The sequence below is a fragment of the Schistocerca americana genome, chromosome X (genome assembly GCF_021461395.2).
Source record: "Schistocerca americana isolate TAMUIC-IGC-003095 chromosome X, iqSchAmer2.1, whole genome shotgun sequence".
Taxonomy (NCBI): Eukaryota; Metazoa; Arthropoda; class Insecta; order Orthoptera; family Acrididae; genus Schistocerca; species Schistocerca americana.
Window position 1 is genome coordinate 598,114,188 of NC_060130.1, and position 22,962 is coordinate 598,137,149.

At 43.4% G+C, this 22,962-nt stretch overlaps 1 non-coding gene across 1 annotated transcript; it reads right to left on the reverse strand.

Annotated features, from left to right (window-relative positions):
- Positions 1 to 411: 411 nt before the first annotated feature.
- Positions 412 to 486, reverse strand: Trnaa-ugc. Its single transcript has one exon. It is a non-coding gene; the product is annotated as a tRNA-Ala (tRNA).
- Positions 487 to 22,962: the final 22,476 nt, after the last annotated feature.

Genomic DNA, 22,962 nt, shown 5'->3' on the forward strand with positions numbered 1-22,962 from the left:
TGTTCCTGTTTCACACACACATAGCGATGGAGGAAAAAAATGATTATCTATATGTTCCTGTATGTACATTAACCTCTTTGAACTTTCGGACATGCACAGATACCATCGGTGACCATGCAGCTCTCTAGAATGAAATTATAATTAAATCAAGACCTTAAGCTGTGCCGGCCGAGCGGTTCTAGGCGCTACAGTCTGGAACCACGCGATCGCTAAGGTCGCAGGTTCGAATACTGCCTCGGGCATGGGTGTGTGTGATGTCCTTAGGTTAGTTAGGTTTAAGTAGTTCTAAGTTCTAGGAGACTGATGACCTTAGAAGTTAAGTCCCATAGTGCTCAGAGCCATTTGAACCATTCTGAACCTTAAGCTGTCGAGAGGCGTTGATGTACATCGACAGGGACAGTTGAAAATGCGTGCCCCGACCGAGACTCGAACCCGGAATCTCCTGCTTGCATGGCAGACGCTCTATCCATCTGAGCCACCGAGGGCACAGAGGATAGAGCGACTACACGGACTTAACCCTTGCACGCTCCCCGTGAGACCCACATTTCCAACTTAATGTCCACACACACATGAGTGTAATGGGCAGGGGCACTACGAATGTAGTGTGTGGACATTAAGTTGGAATTGTGGGTCTCACAGGGAGCGTGCAAGGGATAAGTCCCTGCAGCCACCCTATCCTCTGTTCCTTCGGTGTCTCAGATGGATAGAGCGTCTACCAGGTAAGCAGGACATCCCGGGTTCGAGTCCGGGTCGGGGCACACATTTTCAACTGTCCCCGTTGATGTATATCAACGCCTTTCGACAGCTTATGGTCTTGATTTAATGATCATTTCTTTTATCTTATTCTTATGATTTACACCAAATATACGATGGTGTTGGCTGGAGCTACCAAATTTGTCCACTGGATTATTTATAATTATATGGCTGCCTTGCAGATCAGCCATAACCAATGAAGTAATACGATTGATCAGTAATAGTATTTTGTGAAATATTTTTTCCGTGAATGAATTACATTTCATTCAGCATACAGGCATCTGCTGCTGCTTTGTGTAGCCATTCCACGTTGGGTCTCTCTAGATGCTTACTCCTGGGTATTCTAGGATAGTTACCGTTTCCAGCAAATGTCTAATAGAAGAGTACTCATATCTTCTTCTATATATGCACAGTATATTAGTTTTCTTTACAGCCAGTCTCTGTAACAACTGAGTAGCGTTTTTTAAACTACTTCTTTCGTTGATGAACTACATTTCCTTGAGGAATCTGTCAGCCAGGCATGTCACTTCAAGTATCCATTCCATTTCAGGTCCCTCTGCACTCTTTCTCTTTCCAGCAGTATTGTAACAGAAGAGTACTGAATTTCTTCTTCATTTTCAGCACAATATGTTAAGATCTGTGCACAATAATAGTATCTGTGGGAACAGTAACAGTTTAGGATGCTTTTCTCAAAATCTATGGAATAAGAAGATGTACAGTGCCCAGTCCGCCACATATTTGCCTACACGGTTAGACAGTAATAGCCCACCCAATACTATTAAAAAAACGTGCGTGACAAACTAAATTCTCCAAGACTGTAGTTGTACTGGAACATTTGTTAATTGTGAGAATATAGGGGAAGATATTTTAATAGTTGCCCAGAACTATGATCAAAGAGAGCTTGTTGGTGCGCCTCTAATTATACATAGCTTAGCATAACTGACCTGCTCTTTATCCAGTGGCAGTTTACATTCTTCCATTATGATATTTGTTTTCCACATATCCTCCAGTTTTCATTCTCTCCTCCATCTTCACTTTTCTTTTGCATATGCATAGTGCTTTAACTGCACTTATAGCTGCAATTTCTTTAATAGGGAATGGTGTAAGTCCGTTTGACATATTGGCTCTTTTTCCTGCGACCTGCAGATTAACATTATTTGTGGGAACCAATCATAATTTGGTAATACTGCTATTTGACGGTACTGTAGAGAATAATGTCTCAAAGCGATACATAACTGCAAACCCCACACTCTACGAGGGTAATCCCAAAAGTAAGGTCTCCTATTTTTTTTATAAGTACAGAACTCTATTTGTACGTTGCTTCCTGAGGTTTCCCGAAGCACCGCTCACAGAATTTTAACGGAAACATTGAACTACCGGAAGGTGTGCGCAAAATGGGTGCCACGCATGCTGAGGACCACATGCGGCAACGAGTTGATGCTTCCCGCGCATTTCTTCACCGCCTTGCAGCCGAACAGGACAACTTTCTGGACTCAACTGCCACGGGTGACGAAACCTGGGCATACCACTTTACACCTCAGACCAAGCAACAGTCACGCCAGTGGCGGCATCCTTCTTCGCCAAAGCCGCGGAAATTCAAACAAACATGGTCTGCCGGTAAAGTCATGACAACCGTTTTTGGGATCAGAAAGGGATATTGTTGGTCGACTTTATGCCCACTGGGATCACAATTAACGTTGACAGGTACTGAGAGACCCTGAAAAACTCGAACGAGCAATTCAGAACCGGAGAAGAGGAATGTTGAGCAAGGGCGTACACATTCTCCATGACAACGGTCGCCCACACATAGCTCGGCAAATCTTGGCTCTCCTGCAACAGTTTCAGCAGAACATAATCACCCACCCACCCTATAGTCCTGCCTTGGTGCCCAGTGACTATCATCTGTTCCCTAAGTTAAAAGAACATTTGGCCGGAAAGCGAGTCAGCTCCGACGACGAGGTGAAAGAAGAGGTTCATAACTTTCTGAACAACATGGAGTCGACCTGGTATGACATGGGCATACAAAAACTGCCACGGCGTCTACAAAATTGCATCGACAGAAATGGTGATTATGTCGAAAAATAGCTGAATGTTCAAGCTGTAAACTGATGTAAACCATTGTAGTAATAAACAGGTCTGTGTACTTATAAAAAATATGAGGCCTTACTATTGGGATTACCCTTGTACTTGCAATGTTTTGATAACTACAATCCGTGTTAGATATCTGAGACCATACTCGTATATTGTGACAATCGGTCTGCATCTGTTTTGTATGCACACTACTATTCTACATATACTTAGGGTGAAAATTTAAGTGGTCATATATCTTAAATTATTAGCCTCAGTGTCATTTTAAAGTGAGGTGTCACCCCCAGACAAATATACAATCATTACATCTCACCCAGGGAACTGTCAACGTCATGATCACCTCATCCAGCTTAATATGTGGTGCTGGTAATGTGAATGGCTGACAACACGCTTGAGGATAAACTCTGTGGTGGTTCACCTGAAACTTTTTCTTCTTCTGCACTTAAGGGATTAGTCAGTTGCGTTTCCAGCTTCCCAGTTTGATCTACCTTATACGGTGACCCACCCAGAATTCTTAAGTATGCTTGGTGGTGTACTTACCCAGAAGTTATGGGTGCAGGCGTGATGTGCGGAGTTTTGGGGTTACAGATCGGTGTTGTGGACTATGCAGCACACATTTAAAACGTGTATCGTTGAAGTTTTTTTCCTAGAAGCGAAGTAAACCATTCCCCTCTTTATTATTTATAGAGCATTGTCATCCTGCCAATGATTCTTTGCTTATAAAACCAGCAATGACCCCATTTTTTAAAACAAGAGGGTGATGCAACTTATTTTTGTATCGTGCATATAACACTGCGATGTATTTTCCATGAGAGTACAGCGACACAATGATTGTAATTTGCAACGAGTGTATTATTCCACTACATACCCCATAGGTCTTCACAGTAAGATTCTAGTGCCAGAGGAGAAGCCACAATATTGCTGTAACATGGAGTACATTGTTACAATCCCATTTGCTTATCTGTAACTGAGAATACTATCATAAATTGTAAAAGAATCTGTTGTACATATCGATTTTGGTGACAATATGGAGGAACGTTTTTCGCATTGTATATTTATTAACATGTATAGATACGAATGTGGGATGGGGTGCACTGTAGGAAAAATACCATCACCATGGAATTATAAATTGCAGCTTACTAACATATTCTTTAGTCAGGATGATGTGTATTGAGGCATCTAATAAGATCGATGAGGTATGCAACAAATATGCATTTTTTGTCTGGATTGTGTTACTCTACACCTCAAAAAACCTGCTTAGGAAGGAGATTTAGCGGCTTATATTTATTAAAGTATCAGCTTCAGCGAGAGAACACTATCAAGCCAATAGCACAATTCACTTAGCCATTAGTATACAACAGCTGAAGTAAAAGACATGGTAACACTAGGCAATTGTTAACGTCAGAAGTTGCTCTAGCGTGGTGGCCACTATATGTTATGAATGACACTGTTATAGATTTTAGCAGGACTAAGATGGCTACCTAATCCTAAATCTCCATTCATATTCAAAGTATCATATAAACTAATTTTTATCGCTATATGTCACAGGAGGAGCAATGGTACTCATACAGACACCCTCTACACCAGAAGCGGCAATATGTGACCCATGAGAGTTTTTGTACTGCTATATATCAATTAAATTACAACAGAAGTATGTATATATATATATATATATATATATATATATATATATATATATATGTGTGTGTGTGTGTGAGAGAGAGAGAGAGAGAGAGAGAGAGAGAGAGTGTGTGTTTTATAATCTAAATGGTTTAAGGGAATGGTTTAAATCTGTTTAACACAGTGGCTGTTTTTCTTAAGACCTGCGGAAAGCATTGTTTGCAGGAGCCAATAACAGCAGCAGTTGATGGGATATGAGAAAGTGAGACTGGGTCCACTTCCGTTGGCGGATCATGGGGCGAGATTTTGTAAGAATCAGTAAACATGAAGGTATATTTAAGATAAGTAACACTGTAACATACTCCAACACATTCCATGTGTTTAATGTATGTAAGGGGGTGGCTTTGGCAGTTAACATTGTGTGTGTTTGTAGCAGATTTTTAGGGTGGCATTCGGAGAGAGAAGAGGAGGGATTGTTCCTTGAAGGACTTGGTAGATGCTGTGTCTGGGAGGGGAATCTGTATCAGGGTTGGATGGTAAAGAAAGCAGCCCACTCCTGATAGGGTATGCAATAAGAATACAAATTTTCTTGTGCAAAATCTTTATTAATTTGCACATACGCTTACACATATAATATGAAAAAAATCTAGACAGGAAAGCGGAGTACAAGATGTTAGAAATTTGGAAATTTGTGGTAAGGTCTTATGGGACCAAACTGCTGAGGTCATCGGTCCCTAAGCCTACACACTACTTAATCTAACTTAAACTAACTTACGCTATGGACAACACACACACCCATTCCAGAGGGAGGACTCGAACCTCCACCGGGGTGAGCCGCACGGACCGTGACAAGGCGCCTGAGACCGCGCGGCGGAGTACAAGATTTCTGCATTTACTGTATACAGGGTGAACATTAATAAAACCGACAAACTGCAGCTACGGATTCCTGACTGGAAATGGAGTAGGTAAGATCCTATCGGTATGTGTGATTGACGCAGCGTGCTGTAAGCAGCAGAATGGTCCAATATTCATGTCGGGAACAAGCCGAGATGGTGTTCGTGTACGGACAAGCAGATGGAAACGGTCGAGAGGCAGCATGGCTGCACCAAAATCAGTACCATCACAGACATCAACCACGTCACACAAGACGTTCGTGTCATTATGGCTCCTTTCAGACAGACGAACGTACCGGGAGGCGGTAGACTGTGCGTACACCAGAGTTGGAGGACCGAGTTCTACCTGTTACTGAGACGAACCCCAGCACAAGCTCCAGGCAAGTGGCGGTGTAAGCCAAAGTACGGTTATGTATGTCCTGCATAACAACCGCTAATACCCTTATCACCTGAAAACCCATGGACGCTACTTTGAACACCGTTTTGACATGCATGCGATGCTGCTCTGTTCTGTGTTCCAGGACGATTTGTAGTCACTGCACGCACACCGTATATTTCCAGACATGTCCGTAGTACCTTTTTTCCTCCATTTCCGGTTAGGAATCCGTTGCTGCAGTTTGTCGGTTTTTAAACTTCCTGGCAGATTAAAACTGTGTGCCGGACCGAGACTCGAACTCGGGACCTTTGCCTTTCGCGGGCAAGTGCTCTACCAACTGAGCTACCCAAGCACGACTCACGCCCCGTCCTCACAGCTTTACTTCTGCCAGTACCTCGTCTCCTACCTTCCAAACTTTACAGTAGCCGTCTGCCTCTTAGCCTCTTAGAACAGTACGGCGGAATTTGGCGTTAATGGGCTACGGCAGCAGACGACCGACGCGAATGCCTTTGCTAACAACAGCGCCTCTCCTGGGCTCCTGATCACATCAGTTGGACACTAGGCGACTGGAAAACAGTGGCCTAGTTAGATGAGTCCCGAATTTAGTTGGTAAGAACTGATGGTAGGGATCGAATGTGGCGCATATCCCACGAAGAATGCTCCCTAGTTGTCTACAAGGCACAGTGCAAGCTGTTGGTTTGCTCCATAATGGAGTGGGCTGTGTTTACCTAGAATGGACTGGGTCCTCTAGTCCAACAGAACCGACCATTGACTGGAAATGATTATGCTCAGCTACTTGGAGAATATTTTCAGCCATTCATGGACTTCATGTTCCAAAACATCAGCGTCATGTCACCAGGCAACAATTGTTCACAGTTGGTTAGAAGAACATTCTGGACAATTCGAGCGAATGATTTGGTCATCCAGAAATGAATCCCATCGACCAATTATGAGACATAGCAGAGATGTCGGTTCGCGCACAACACTCTGGACCGTTAACACGTCCGAAATTACGGATGGCTATGGACGCGGCGTGGCTCAATATTTCTGCAGGGAACTTCCAATGACTTTTTGAGTCCATGCCACGTCGAGTTTCTGCACTGCGCTGGGCAAAAGGAGGTCCGATAGGATATTTGGAGCTAGCCATGACTTTTGTTTACTCATTACATAATAACATCACGGATGAAGGATTCCACATACGATACGCCACACTGTTTACACTGAAAACAACACTTGTACGCCAAGCCTTGCAAGATAGCAGCCCATGATGAGTAGGATTACTTATGTAGCTTAGCACATTGTTCGAATTTGTATCTAGTTGTACCTACGTGGGTTTGATGACCGTAATATATACTCAGCAAACCACAAACATCAGAAAAGCTGAAAATACTGGGGTTTGACAGTGGGCTTGGGTTTTACACCACTTCATACAATTTATTACTAGAAGATATTAAGAGCGCACACTGACAATCGGTGTCACTTATTTGACTGGTCTTACAGTAAAAAACAAAACGATGTGAATAGACCTCCCAACTCTCGGTTGCCTCGTCGAAGTAAGCGAATGGCGGAGTGGGAGGCGACGAAGCTGCAGCTGCCGGCTATTGTTGGTTCTGCAGCAGTTGTAACAGCAATTTCTGCTGTTGCTGGTGGAATTCCCATTATGGTTCTTGCTGGTGTTACAATTGTTGTTGCGGCTGGAAGTCCCATTGTTTTTGTTGCTGTGCTGTGCTGTTGTTGCAATCGTTGTTGCTGCAACTGCTGATGCCACAACTTTAGAAACTCGGAATGTGGGCACGCTTCACTTATGTAGGTGTACCATGAGAAACTTCTCATCGCCACTTTTCTATCCTGCTCTGCTTAGGTAGAGTAAAGTTTATGATCACTCGCACTGGCGGTAATGTAGAAACTGGCGGGACAAACAGGCTGTTCCTGACGACCATAGCCGCCGAGTTCACAAAATGAATGGCTACCAAAAACAAGTCCCGAGCGTAGCAAAGCCGCCAAGTGTATACAACAGTCCAGGGAGTAGTCTATATAACAAATGTAAGACAGGCAAGGTCAATACTCTACTGCTCACCACGAACCTACTATGCTGTCATAGTAGGAGGAGAGGTGATACTCCTACGTGGCGCGTCCCAGGTGGCGGATAGGGAAGTCCTCACCGGTTTACTGGCGGACTTGAGTGAAATAAAATAGCACTCGCGGACCAAACACACCCTCTGCGGTTAACAACCGGAGTTGTAAATCGGAGCTTGCTCCAACTAAGGTTGACAACCTTCGACAGTCAAAAATGGAAAGGTCTTTTAGGAAAAAAATTCCACCGTCCTGCTCAAAAAGGCAGGAAAAGGCTACATCGGATTCGGTGGGTAGTCAACTAGAAGACAGCAACGAATCGGAGCGTTTGCAACCATCCAAATGCACACTAAAACACAAAAAGAAGATTAAACATGAGCAAATAAATTATATAGCAACACACAACATAAACTCATTACTTCAGACCGGAAAACTCATGGAGCTCACAGATGAACTAAATAAACAAAAAATTTTAATAACAGGGATCCAAGAAACGAGAAACACCACAGAGGACCCATTCGAATCACAAGGATACAGAATTTATAATGGGAAACCAAGACCGAGGGCAATGAAACAATGTTCCCAGTTTGGAACAGGGTTTTTAGTAAACATAAAAATAATAGATTCAGTAACGGATTTCCAAGCAGTATCACCAAGAATTGCGACTCTAAGCTTTAAAACAATGAATAAAACCTATACAATAATAAATGCTCATGCCCCAACAAATGAAAAAAATTGTGTAACAAAAACAAAGGAAGAGGTAGATAAATTTTGGGACCTTCTAGAACAGACTGTGAACAGAGTAAATAAAAAGAATATAAAAATCTTATTGGGAGATTTCAATGCTCAGTTGGGAAAAGAAAGGAAATATAAAGATATAATTGGAAAATGGAGTCCACATAAATTTACAAACAAAAACGGTCAAAGACTTGTAGAACTCTGCAGAGAACACAACCTTATATCTAAGTCAACATACTTTAAGAGGAAGCCAAGTAAACTTAAAACATGGAAACATCCAGACTGGAGGAAGGGCGAGTGGCAGCTAGACCATGTCTGTATGGACAAAAATTTTCATAAGGAGATCCACAACGTTAAAGTACTGAGAGGAGTAGACACAGGCTCAGACCATTATATGGTTAAAATTAAAATCAAATTCACACCCTTAAAGAAGAGGACCGGAAAAACTAATAAAATAAAAAGGAGGTTTGACCCACATCAGCTAATTAAAAATAATAAGTACCAACAAATAACACAAACCATCAAATTACCAGATGATCTAGAACAACTAGTGCCTAATCTTAAAAAAGAAGCAGAGAATCTAGCTCCCTTGAATCCACGAAGGAAACATGCATGGTGGACATCAGAATGTGACAAATTCCATGAAGATAGACACCAAGCATGGTTAAAGTTTCAAACACATAAAACTGAAGAAAATGCCATCAACCTAAAATATGAAAGAAAAAAATTCACTCAAAATACACTCCTGGAAATTGAAATAAGAACACCGTGAATTCATTGTCCCAGGAAGGGGAAACTTTATTGACACATTCCTGGGGTCAGATACATCACATGATCACACTGACAGAACCACAGGCACATAGACACAGGCAACAGAGCATGCACAATGTCGGCACTAGTACAGTGTATATCCACCTTTCGCAGCAATGCAGGCTGCTATTCTCCCATGGAGACGATCGTAGAGATGCTGGATGTAGCCCTGTGGAACGGCTTGCCATGCCATTTCCACCTGGCGCCTCAGTTGGACCAGCGTTCGTGCTGGACGTGCAGACCGCGTGAGACAACGCTTCATCCAGTCCCAAACATGCTCAATGGGGGACAGATCCGGAGATCTTGCTGGCCAGGGTAGTTGACTTACACCTTCTAGAGCACGTTGGGTGGCACGGGATACATGCGGACGTGCATTGTCCTGTTGGAACAGCAAGTTCCCTTGCCGGTCTAGGAATGGTAGAACGATGGGTTCGATGACGGTTTGGATGTACCGTGCACTATTCAGTGTCCCCTCGACGATCACCAGTGGTGTACGGCCAGTGTAGGAGATCGCTCCCCACACCATGATGCCGGGTGTTGGCCCTGTGTGCCTCGGTCGTATGCAGTCCTGATTGTGGCGCTCACCTGCACGGCGCCAAACACGCATACGACCATCATTGGCACCAAGGCAGAAGCGACTCTCATCGCTGAAGACGACACGTCTCCATTCGTCCCTCCATTCACGCCTGTCGCGACACCACTGGAGGCGGGCTGCACGATGTTGGGGCGTGAGCGGAAGACGGCCTAACGGTGTGCGGAACCGTAGCCCAGCTTCATGGAGACGGTTGCGAATGGTCCTCGCCGATACCCCAGGAGCAACAGTGTCCCTAATTTGCTGGGAAGTGGCGGTGCGGTCCCCTACGGCACTGCGTAGGATCCTACGGTCTTGGCGTGCATCCGTGCGTCGCTGCGGTCCGGTCCCAGGTCGACGGGCACGTGCACCTTCCGCCGACCACTGGCGACAACATCGATGTACTGTGGAGACCTCACGCCCGACGTGTTGAGCAATTCGGCGGTACGTCCACCCGGCCTCCCGCATGCCCACTATACGCCCTCGCTCAAAGTCCGTCAACTGCACATACGGTTCACGTCCACGCTGTTGCGGCATGCTACCAGTGTTAAAGACTGCGATGGAGCTCCGTATGCCACGGCAAACTGGCTGACAGTGACGGCGGCGGTGCACAAATGCTGCGCAGCTAGCGCCATTCGACGGCCAACACCGCGGTTCCTGGTGTGTCCGCTGCGCCGTGCGTGTGATCATTGCTTGTACAGCCCTCTCGCAGTGTCCGGAGCAAGTATGGTGGGTCTGACACACCGGTGTCGATGTGTTCTTTTTTCCATTTCCAGGAGTGTATTAGAAGAATCAAGAGTGGATTTCATAAAGATTTTATAAAGTCTATAGAAGGTAATTATGATAAAACCAACTCCAGGAACTACTACAAAATCTTTGGGAAACAACTACAACAATATGAGGCCCCTACACTAATACTGAAAGATGAAGATGGAAGAATGACACACAGTAACAAGGAAAATGCAGAAATCATGGCAAAAGCATTTTACAAACTTCTGAATTGCGAGGAATCCAGAGAACACTTACAAATCAACATAAATACGCCAATAAAAACCAAACCTAACAAACTAGACCCTCCAACTTTCCAAGAAGTAGAAGAAATTCTTACAAAAAAATTATAAGGCATGTGGAGAAGATCAGGTTTTTGTTGAAATGTGGAAATATGCAAGTGACACAGTCAAGACCTCCTTACACATGGCTCTAACAAAAATTTGGGTGACAGAACAATTTCCCGAACATTGGACCACAGCTATCATCCACCCACTACACAAAAAGGGAGATAAGAGCAACCCAGACAACTACAGAGGCATCTCTCTCCTAGATTGCACATATAAAATTCTATCCAAGATCCTATATGAAAGAATCAAGGAGCAATTAGAACAGGAGTTAGGGGAATATCAGGGAGGTTTCAGACCATGGAGAAGCTGTGCAGAGCAGATAATTAGTTTAAAATTGATTATGGCATACTACAAGAAACGGAACAAACCTCTGGCAATAACATTTGTAGATTTTAAGAAGGCATATGACTGTCTCCACAGACCTTCAGTATTAAAAATTTTAAGAAATCTAGGACTCCATCCAAAACTAATTAAAATAATACAACTCACTCTAACCAACACCAAATCAAAAGTGAAGTTTAGAGGATAAATTTCGGAACCATTCCTCATAAATCAGGCTTAAGACAAGGTGAGTGCCTATCACCATTACTTTTCAACTGTGCACTGGAATAAATAATGAGAGAATGGTACAAGGACAATCCAAAGAGGATAAGAATTGGAAGTGTAAAAGATGATATTAGCTTAAACTGCTTGAGATTCGCTGATGATCTTGCTCTCCTAGCCAACACCGTTCAAGAAGCCAGGCAACAAGTGAAAACACTACAGGAAATAGCAGAGAAAGTAGGCCTTAGAATATCATTTGAAAAAACGGAGATTATGCTAACTGATCCACCACTTGCAAAGAAAATTACGATAGGAGAACAGGAAATCAAAATTGTTGATAAATTTAAATATTTAGGCGAAATAATAACATACAATCTAAATGAGAAGCCATCATGGCAAAATAGAATAAAAAAACTGAACTATGCAAATTACATTACCAAAACTACATACAACAAAAAAAACTATCTATAGATGCAAAATTAAAACACTATAAAACAGTTACACAACCAGAAATAACATATGCAGCTGAAACTATCTTCAAAACAACTAATACAGCAGAAATTGACAGAATACTAAAAATAGAAAGAAGAATAATTAGGACATGTATAAATAAACAGTATAAAATAAATGGGTATTGGAGAATAGCATCAATTGAAACAGCATATAAGAAAATAGAACCAGTCATGAGCACAATCAGGAAGAAACGCATCTCATTCTTTGGACATCTGATGAGAACTCCAGAAAACAGAATCAGTAAAAAAAATAATACAAAAATTGTGAAATAGCAAGAGCGACATTAAATGGATCACAGAAATTAAGGAAGATATAAAAGAACTTCAAATTACAGTAGATGACCTAAAAAACAAGACAGAGAAAACCAGAATACTGCAAGACCCGCAAACCAGACTACAAATGAAAATCAATAAAAGGAGTACAGGAAGAGTTGTCTCAGATGAAGAAAGAAAGAAAATATCTGAAAGAATGAAGAAATATTGGGCAGACAGAAGAGCAAAACACCTTTCATATAAGAATAGCCTCTAATAATTATATTACCTAAATATATTAAGTTATTGTCGAACCAAATTGTATCCATGTGTAACAACTTGTTTAGAACTTTGTATTTTTGACTACAGTGGTCCAATGAAGGCCATAAAATAAATAATAAAAAACTCTACTGCTCAGTGGCGCTCAGGTTTCAAAGACTAGCGAGAGGCTGGCTAGCAAGGGCCGGGCAGCGATATCTACCAGCATACCCGCGTGGGCTCCGCGCGATATGCTTGCAGCGGCGGCGGAAGGAAGCTGCGGCTTGAGTGTGTAGCCCAGGTATCTCTGACGCCCTCTTCCTAACGATACTCGAGCTCGGACGGGAATCCGTATCACTGACGGATGCTAATTAAACATGTATACTACTGGCAGGCCGAGATCTCCTGGTTTCAATCAAAACACATTTTTGCAACATTTTAACATACTCACCCGAGCCACTGCTTACACAACCTTCAATTACGATCCCCTTCTGTAGCTCGTGCAGTGTCACGCCTGGCTCCAGACCATGGGAACGCGCTCTTCTCTGATTGGCTGATTACGGCGCTGGCCGGTAAGAATTGTACCTGTCCCCATATAAATAAGAAAATCCCCTGCCTGATCAGTCATAACTTTTAAATGTAATTTATGTTAACTGACAAAATATTATTTCCAAAATGCCAAATATGCTTCAGATAACCATATCTTGACTCGTCTTACAGACTGACATAAAGAGAGTGCTTTTCTGATATAATTACTGACTGTTTTCAGATTTATCTTTCTCCCGATATACCAGACTCTAGTGTAACCAACTTTCCCGTATCTCCAGGGATCTCTTGTATCAGAGCAGTTTTGTTTTCAGTGCTGCCGGCTCCGTTATTAATCGCCTGTTTCTCCCGCATATTTCACCAGTGATGACTGTTATGTATATTTTTTTCAAGGAAGATATTGCCCTGCATAGTCTGTTTTCATTTTGAAATAAGCACTTTATTTCATGATTTACCTCTATTAACAAAATTTGTCCCCTTGGGCATTTACAAGCAACCTGGTAGTGAAACAATTATAAAAAGTTACACCAGCTTCAAGAATGGAAAAATAAAATCGGAAATGTACACAAAAACGTCATATACACCTCCGCCACAGTGGAAAACTACACTAAAAAACCGTAGCACCTAAAAAAATTAATGCATAATAATCAAATTTCGGGAATACATTTGTCTAGGTAACATATTTCAGTTATTAACATTGCAAGAAGACAGGTGCGAGGTAAGTCGTTGAAAATGTGAAATGCTGGTACGTTAGCAAACAGGGTAACCGCCAGAATGTTGAATGATAGCATGCAGACGTGCAGGCAATGTGTTGTTCAAGTGTCTGATGTCAGTTTGTGGGATGGAGTTCCATGCCTGTTGCACTTGGTCAGTCAATACAGGGACTGTTAATGCTGTTTGTGGATGACGCTGGAGTTGTCATCCGATGATGTCCCTTGTGTGCTAGCATTGGAGACAGATCTGGTGATCGAGCAGGCCAAGGCAACATGTTGACAATCTGTACAGCATGCTGGATTACAACAGCGGTATGTGGGCGAGCATTATCCTGTTGGGAAACATCCCCTAGAATGCTGTTCGTGAATGGCAGCACAACAGGCCACATAATCAGACTGAAGTACAGTTTTGCAGTCAAGGTGCGTGGGATAACCAGGAGAGCGCTACTGCTGTCATACGAAATCGCACCCTAGACCATAACTCCAGGTGAAGGCTCAGTGTGTCTAGCATGCAGACAGGTTGATTGCAGGCCATCAACTGGCCTCCTTCTAACCAACACACGGCCATCACTGGCACCGAAGTAGAAACAGCTTTCATCAGAAAACGCAAGAGACTTCCACCCTGCCCTCATCACTGACACCGAAGTAGAAATAGCTGTCATCAGAAAACGCAAGAGACTTCCACCCTGCCCTAGAATGAGCTCACGCTTGACACCACTGAAGGCGTAGTGGCGGTGGTTTGGTGTCAGTGCAATGCACTTTACGGGGCATCTAGCTCACAGTTTTACTTGAAGTAACCGATTTGCAAAACAGTCTGTTGCGTCGCTGAGGTGCCAACTGCTGCTCCTATTGTTGCTGCAGATGCAGTATGATGCGCCAGATCTATGCGCCGAACACCATTGTCTCACCACTCGGTAGTGTCACATGGCTACCCGAGGCCCGGTGTCCTTGCAGCTATACATTCTCATGACCACCTCTGCCAGCAATCAGATACAGTTGCTACATTCCTGCCAAGTCTTTCTGCAAGTTTTCCCAAGCAGTATTAGACAACCTCGTTCAAATTCAGTGAGGTGTTGATAACGGCGTCTTTCTCGCCTCAAAGGCATTCTTGACTAACATCAAAACACAAAGTCCAATCTCAAAGGCAACTAACGTTCACGACCGTAGGAGTATTTAAAGCAAACCTTGTCTGCATGCTCATAGTGGAGCTACTAACTCCACTCTTATACGGCTGGCGCGAAATTAGAATAGACATCATCTCTCGTGTAGAAACACGCCTACCAATTTTCGTTTATATCGCTCTGTTCCTTTTGGTGTTGCAATTTTTTCCCTCAGTGTATAATCACATATCTTATTTTCCACGTATCAGTTTGAAGGAAGCGCTACCTGATGGTACTTGTAATAGACACTGCTCGTGAAAGTAACGAGCACAACATGTATGTACATCACGAGTCAGCATAGTTAACACAAGAAATATAACAATATCCATTAAATTTGGTATTACTGTCAAATAACGTTACAATTTACTTACGCCGATGTGAATTCCATCTGTAAAATGGCAAAATGCAACCCTTATGAGGGCCTTTGTCGCCATGCCAGCGTCAGTCACACTAAATCCGCTCGTTTACATTTAAAATAAAACTCCACATGGCATGACCAAGGTCTGAAAATCAAATGGAATACACGCCATGAAATAAAATGCTCATTGCAAAAATAAAAACAACCTATGCAGGACAATACCTTCCCTGAAGGTATTTGGAGCCACTGTGGGCTCATATAGATCGAAGGTTAGGAATATTAACCCAGAGAAGTACTATCGGAAGTTCAATTCCCTGGCCGACATATCTCGAAAGATCTCGAAAAGTTTTCGTATAATGACCACAATTATTATCTACATTGTCTTATTTTCTTTCTTCTCACGGTTTTTCGGAAGCAAGACAGCTTGTCTCAAGGGAGTGAGAGAGGCGGAGAAAGAGTGAAATAGCCTAAGCGTTTAGAGGGGCATGAGTGGGAGAATACTTGCTTGTTTCCAGGTCAGAGCTGCAAACCCACAGATGCGCTCGTCTCGTACCGATCAGTAGCTATGCTATAAATAACACACAGAAGTAATAAGGAATCGTAAAAGTACATTGACACCCGTTCGAAGAAAATTCGATGTAGTTGTGCAGTTTAAATTTATTTAGTTATATTGTTAATTGCTCACATATTCAAAATTAGTTGTTCACATACACTGAGTTGATAAAGTCATGGGACAGCGATATGCAGATACACAGTCGGAGGTAGTATAACGTACACAAGTTGTAAAAGGGAAGTGCAATCACTGGCGAAGCTTTCATTTGTGCTCAAATGATTCGTTTGAAAATTGTTTCGCACGTGATTATGGCCGCACAATGCGATTTTGAACACGGAAAGTAGATGCAGTTAGTAGTTGGAAATCATTAGGGAATTCAGTATTCCGACAGCCATAGTGTCAAAAGTGTGCCGAGAATACCAAATGTCAGGCATTACCTCTCACCACGGACGGAGAGCAGTGGCGTTTGTGTAGAGTTGTCAGTGCTAACAGATAAGCAACACCACGCGAAATAGCTACAGAAAGGAAGATGGGACGTACGAAGAACGTAACCGTTAGAACAATGCTGCGAAATATGGGGTTAATGGGCTATAGCAGCAGACGAGCGACGCGAGTGCCTTTGCTAACAGTACAACATCGCATGCAGCGCCTCTCGTGGGCTCGTGACCTCATCAGGTAGACCCTAGGTGACTGGAAAATCGTGGCCTGGTCAGATGAGTCTCGAATTTAATTGGTAAATAGCTGACGGTAAGGATCGAATGTGGTGCATATCCCACGAAGCATTGCTCCCTAGTTGTCAACAAGACACATTGCAAGCTGTTGGTTGCTCCATAATGGTGTGGGCTGCATTTACCTGGAATGGACTGCGTCGTCTGGTCCAGCGGAACTGACCATTGACTGGAAATGCTTATGTTCGGCTACTAGGAGACCATCTGCAGCCATTAATGGATTTCATGTTCCAAAACGACAATCTCATGTCAGCGAACCACAGTTGTTCGCGACTCGTTCGAAGAGCATTCTTGATATTTAGAGCGAATAATTTGACCACCCAGATCGCCCGAAATGAATCCCATCAAACATGTATGGGACATAATCGAGAGGTCAGTTCGAGCACAAAATCCTGCACCGTCAACACTACCGAAATTAATGCCAGCTGTAGAAGTAGCATGGCTCAATATTTTTGCAGGGGACTTCCAACGACTTGTTGATTCCATGCCACATCGAATTGCTGCACTACGGCGGGCAAAAGGTGGTCCGACATGATATCAGGAGGTATTGCATGACTTTTGTCACCTCAGTGTACACTTTCTATTCCTTCCACATACATTCTAATAATATAAAGCTGCAATTTGATTTTAAACTACTAAAAATTTTGTGTCTGAGGGAATTCCTATACCTCCAACCTATTAACAAATCTTGTCTATATGGTAAATTCATACTTCTATATACACTGGTGTCCAAAATTAAAGCAACAAACCGCTATTTCTCCGTCCTGTTTATAATTCACGATATAATCATACAAACTGTCAACCAGATGTCCGTACGATCCTGTTCTGCACGAAAAATGGCATTCCGGTAAACGGACAACCACGCCAACGATGACATCAGGGCACCTATGAAACAAGGTAGTGTTTGCTGGGTAGCCCCACATCCACAATCGCTGTGTATATGATCACAGACGGTGCAGTGTGGCACAGAGGAGATGCTTACCACACTCTCTGTGGTGGAGGGCTATAGAAAGAAAGGAAGTAGAACACTAGCAAACTCATTTGGCCCGATGGCTTAATGTGAATCACTCCGTTGTTCCTCGGATGTGACGACAGTTTGCAGAGACTGAAACTGTATCCTGAAGACCAGGGTAGGGCCGATCACGTGTGTCTTCAGAAGAGAGGGCCGTTATTTGGCTATAAGGGCACCACATTACCGCCTTGGTACTGCGCGGCAACTGGCACGTGAGCTCGCAGCATCCACTAGATGTGTTGTATAGAGACAAACGGTGTGCCGACGGCTTCGGCAGAGTGGCTTTTATTGTTTGAGGCATGCTGTAGGTCTACCCCTGGCGCGTCTTCACATAAGGGAACGTCTACAGTGGAGTCACCAACATGCCACCTGGACGATCGAACAGTGGACCAATGTTGTTTTCACAGATGAGTCCCGATTTTGTTTGGAGAGTGATTCTCAATGAGTTTGCATCTCGAGGGAACTTGGAGCACGATTTCGGGGCCCAAACATTGTGGAAAGAGACCAAGATCGAGGAGGATCCCTAATGCTGTTGGTTCTGACTATGTTTACCACTCGAAACCCTCTTCATGAAACTGTATGGGTGAATCGGCAAAGGTTTAACTGCTGTCAGGTATTGTGACGAGATCTTAGAACCTCATTTGTGGTTGTTGCGTGGTGCTGTGGACCCAGACGCCGTAGCCATGGACTATAATGCTCGACATCATAGAGCTCGGGTGGTAGATGTTTTCTTGGAAGCGGAAGATGTTCACGCATGGCGTGACACGCTCGCTCTTTATAATCGAATCCCGTAGAGCATGTCTGGGATACACTAGGGAGACGGGTTGCATCACTTCAGAATCCACCAACCACCCTCCAAGACTGCGAGCAGCTCTGCAGGAAGACTGGGCGTTACTGCCTCAACATGAGACTGATGACATGAATCACAGCATACCCAGTCGTTGTCAAGCCTGTACTGTTGAAGGGGTCACACCCCATACTGAATACATTAATCAGTTGTCAGAATGTGTGTGCAAATCCTTTAAGTTGGAAGAAACATATGTTTCTGTTGTTTGCGTTCTGTATTCTTCACATTGCTTCTACTTTACTATCACTTGTTTGTATTATTTTGTGGCAAAATAAACACAACCTTGCAAAATTTCCTTTTGTTGCTATAATTTTGGACATCAGTGTAAGTGCTTAGGACGAAGTTTCATTAACTTCAGCTCACGAAAACGAACGAAAGCAGAATCGCAGTCTGGCATATGGTTTAGCTTCTCGCTATGTGCTCGCATGCTGCAGTAAACTAGGTGACGGATTACACTTCATGGGAGACAACTACTTGTGCTCCTCTCTGTACAGCATCCTCAGAGCCACCAAACTGCTTCTAAGACTGAACTAATTACAGCTACACCACAGAATTCATTGATCGCTACTCATGTATCTCACCATAAGATCATTTTGGCATCGATTTTTTTTTTTGTCAGCAAGGTTTTGATTTCGGTTAAATCTGTGATGAAGCTCTCTGCTTTGCAGTAACTTTCTGACAAGGCTACTGAAGGATCCCTGGGGTGGTGAGTGTTGGAACCAAGTGGCTCAGGACAAACATTGTTGACAACAAACAATGTCTTTATTGACTTTGGTACACACTGCTTTGAGGCTCATTGAGGCAAACATGCCTCTTGTGTTTGGCGCTGGCAGGCGATGACATATGGGCTCCAACGTCCACACGGATTGCTGTTTCGGCGCCCAGAAATGCTGACGGAAGGCCCGTGGACAACCACCAGCCTACTAGGCCACCGCCGTGACGTCAGCGGCGCACCGCTTCTCTCGGTGATGACATCGGCTTCTCTGGACGGTCCCGCTGGCCCACGCTCGTGCATCATTGCGGGGCGTGGAGCCTGCTCTGCTTGGGGTGCTACTCGCTGCCCCTGGCGGGAGTCGGACGGTAGCCCCCTTGAAACTCAGTACGCAGGCTGGTGGCTCTGGGGTGTTAAGTACTAGTAGAACAAATATAGAACAGAATGCCTGTTTCTCTGAATGCACGTTTGTCTACTAGCTCTTCCTAAACGGATGGACAGAGCCCGGTAGCATATTCAGCGCAATTTAGTACAACTATTCTGCGGAATATATGGTTTATTTCTATGTTGTGTTTCCGCTAAGAGGTAGAAATTTTCTTTGACAGTGTGTTTTGAAATGCAACCCTTCTTAATATATGAGAAATGTTCAAAATGTAAGAGGGAATTCGTACTTTTGTATATTGTATTTGTGCGATTTGCACGACTTTTTCTTCATTGTGTTGGTAAAGATGTCCGAAAAGTATCTGTTCAGTGTTAGCCATATCAGATATTTAGTTTAGTTTCAGCTGTAAAAGAGCTGTTCCATAACCCTTTTTATAAATTAACTGTGCGCTGGATAAAAACCCAGCATTAGATCCAGTATTCACCACAATAATCCAGATGCTTCCATTAACACTGCCATCAATGCCCGGGTCATGACAACGTTTTCTGTATGTAATGTTCTTGTCCACCCAAGTTTCCTCGATATAAAAGAACTTTCTGCTTTGCTCCTTTAATTTCCATCTCTCTATCAGAATCTTTCTTTTACTTACATATCTCTCCCAGATTATCCTTATTTCACGTAGTGTCTTGTTCAAAACGTCTTTCTGCCGAGGAAAATGGATTTTTTTATTTTACAGTAATTTGTGTAATGCATCACGTTTTTTTTATGTATGTAAAAGTCATCCATAGTTCATTAGTTACCGACTTTGTAAAGCTGTTCGTAACGATGGGTCCCCCCTCCCCCTCCCCCCATGTTTTTAGTGCTCCTTTTCGGCTATTCTACTAAACCAACTCATCCACTTTCGCTCTCCTTTCTGATATGTCCTATTGTGACATAGCTGATTTTCGTATAAATTGCAGTCATTTAATTGGGACTGTCAAACTGACCAACGGCTCTTTTTGTGTCGATTAGCTAGAATTACGTTAGAGAGAACTGAACGCTCTTTATTCTTCATTTACCACTTCTTCTTATTATGCACGTGTTCCTGCAATGTAGTACGCTTATCCATCACTCCTGAATAAATAAACGCATCACTAAATATATAAATTGAAGTGACTGATGCTGGTAACTAAAATCGCATGACCAGGATCGACGTAAATCACGGCACATTGCTTTGCAGTACCAGACAGAAAACGTGCACCTGACTTTGGTGTGCCTTCGAGGTAGCTGCAGGTTTCTTCTGGGAAATGCCACTTCCCACACGAAGAGCACTGCTCACTCGTCAGCTTACCGAGACAAAAACCACCGTTCGTATCCAGATTTTCTCCATATGTTCTATCTAAGGTAGTGGTTTACAACCTGGGGGTAATTATCCCGGAGGTGTAAAATGAAATTTTCTGATGGGTAAAAACTAAACGGTTTAATTCTGCTTCAGTCACTACACTAAGCTATTATCAAAAGATTATTACTATTATCAAAGACTACCAAGAATGTTCGTGTCATCAAATTGTTTCCAGATTGCAGCCCACGGCATCAACAGCTTCGCTGCCCTTTCCGTGGCATCATCTGATTTGCATTCCGCAAACCAGAGCATCTAGCGATGGTCCGCATCAGCCAGCATTCATCAACATCGATCGTCATCACGCTACATGCTACAGTCTCTTGTTGATGCCCATAGCAGCAACAGACGGCATGCAGAGGCTCATATAGCAAGTAGACGTTAGTTGTGAGATGGCGGATTTCCAGTTGGACACAGGCACGGCCGTGTCTCTGACCAATGAGGAAACGTACCGTCGCGTTGACTCCCGACAGCTGAGGTCCCACCGATCAGAGTGGTGATGTACAATGGCCGTTGTAGGGTTGCATCATAGTCCAAGCTAAGTGTGAAAACGTAGCTCAGCAGTTAACCTTGTTAGTAGTCAATTCTTAGACAACAACTAACATTTTTGGCTTAGGTACTATTGTTCTTTTTGGTTTTCAAATTCAGGAGCAGATGAATATAATTTCAACTGCTTTGTCATTCACAGAACTTAATACAGTGTTTGTGCAATTTCAGCAACTGTTTGACCCTACATTAGGTTGTTTAATGGGGTTCCAGGCAAAAGTATCCTTAAAGCAAGCGGCAGTGTCTAAATTCTGTAGAAATCGTCCAGAGTCATTCTCCATGCGTGAGAAAATTAAAGCATAACTAGATAGGCTGGGAAGTATGAGAGTAATGTCCGAATCGGTAGCTGCGCACTCAGCGCGGCGGATTGCCAAGCGTAGGGACACAGGTTAGATTCCCGGCCGGGTCGGAAATTTTCTCCGCTCGGGGATTGACTATTGTGTTGTCCTTACGTTCGTTTCGTCATAGTTGACATTCCACTATTGCGATGGCTGAATGGGTACGTCTCGAAAGCCAATAATTTTAAAAAAAATATGTCGGAATTACCGCCAGGCAGTGGTATGCGGTTATGGTCACAGTTAAGAAACCAAATTAATCATTTAGAATTTGGGTGATTTTGACCAAGCAAATATCGATCTGTATTCAGTTCCTAGACCAGGTGAAATGTTGGCAAGATTGGTTGGGGGCCATTATTTTTCAAAGACATATCTCGCTGACCCCTACATTAAGTTGCCTGTAGATGATCAGACGAAACAGTTTTTACAGATTAATATGCTGTTCGGCATGTATCGTTATAATAGTTCGCCATTTGGGGTGGTAAGCGCTCCAACGATATTTCAGAGATACCTTGAGCAACTGATCCAAGATATCCCCAATTGCGTTAATTATTTAGTTAGCTTTACAATTACTGAGGCCACGCAGAAGCACCATCTGTACAAGCTACAGATGTCGTCTGAGCGGCTCCAAGTCCATGTCTGCGTTGCCACCTCGACAAATGTAGTTTCTTTGAGCTGACTCTCAAGTACCTGGGATATATTAAGTAAAGATGGGCTCACACCCATGGTTCAAATGGCTCTGAGCACTATGGGACTCAACATCTTAGGTCATAAGTCCCCTAGAACTTAGAACTACTTAAACCTAACTAACCTAAGGACATCACACACACCCATGCCCGAGGCAGGATTCGAACCTGCGACCGTAGCAGCCTCGCGGTTCCGGACTGCAGCGCCAGAACCGCACGGCCACCACGGCCGGCTCACACCCATGCAGGATCATGTGGATTCAAACACTAACTTACAGGTTCCTAGGAACTTCAAAGAACTTCAGTTGTTCCTTGGCAAAGTTAATCATTATGTTAAGTTTATTCCCAGTGTGGCCCAGAGTTCCCACCCGCAAAATGAACTGCTTAAAAAAAGTGTTAAA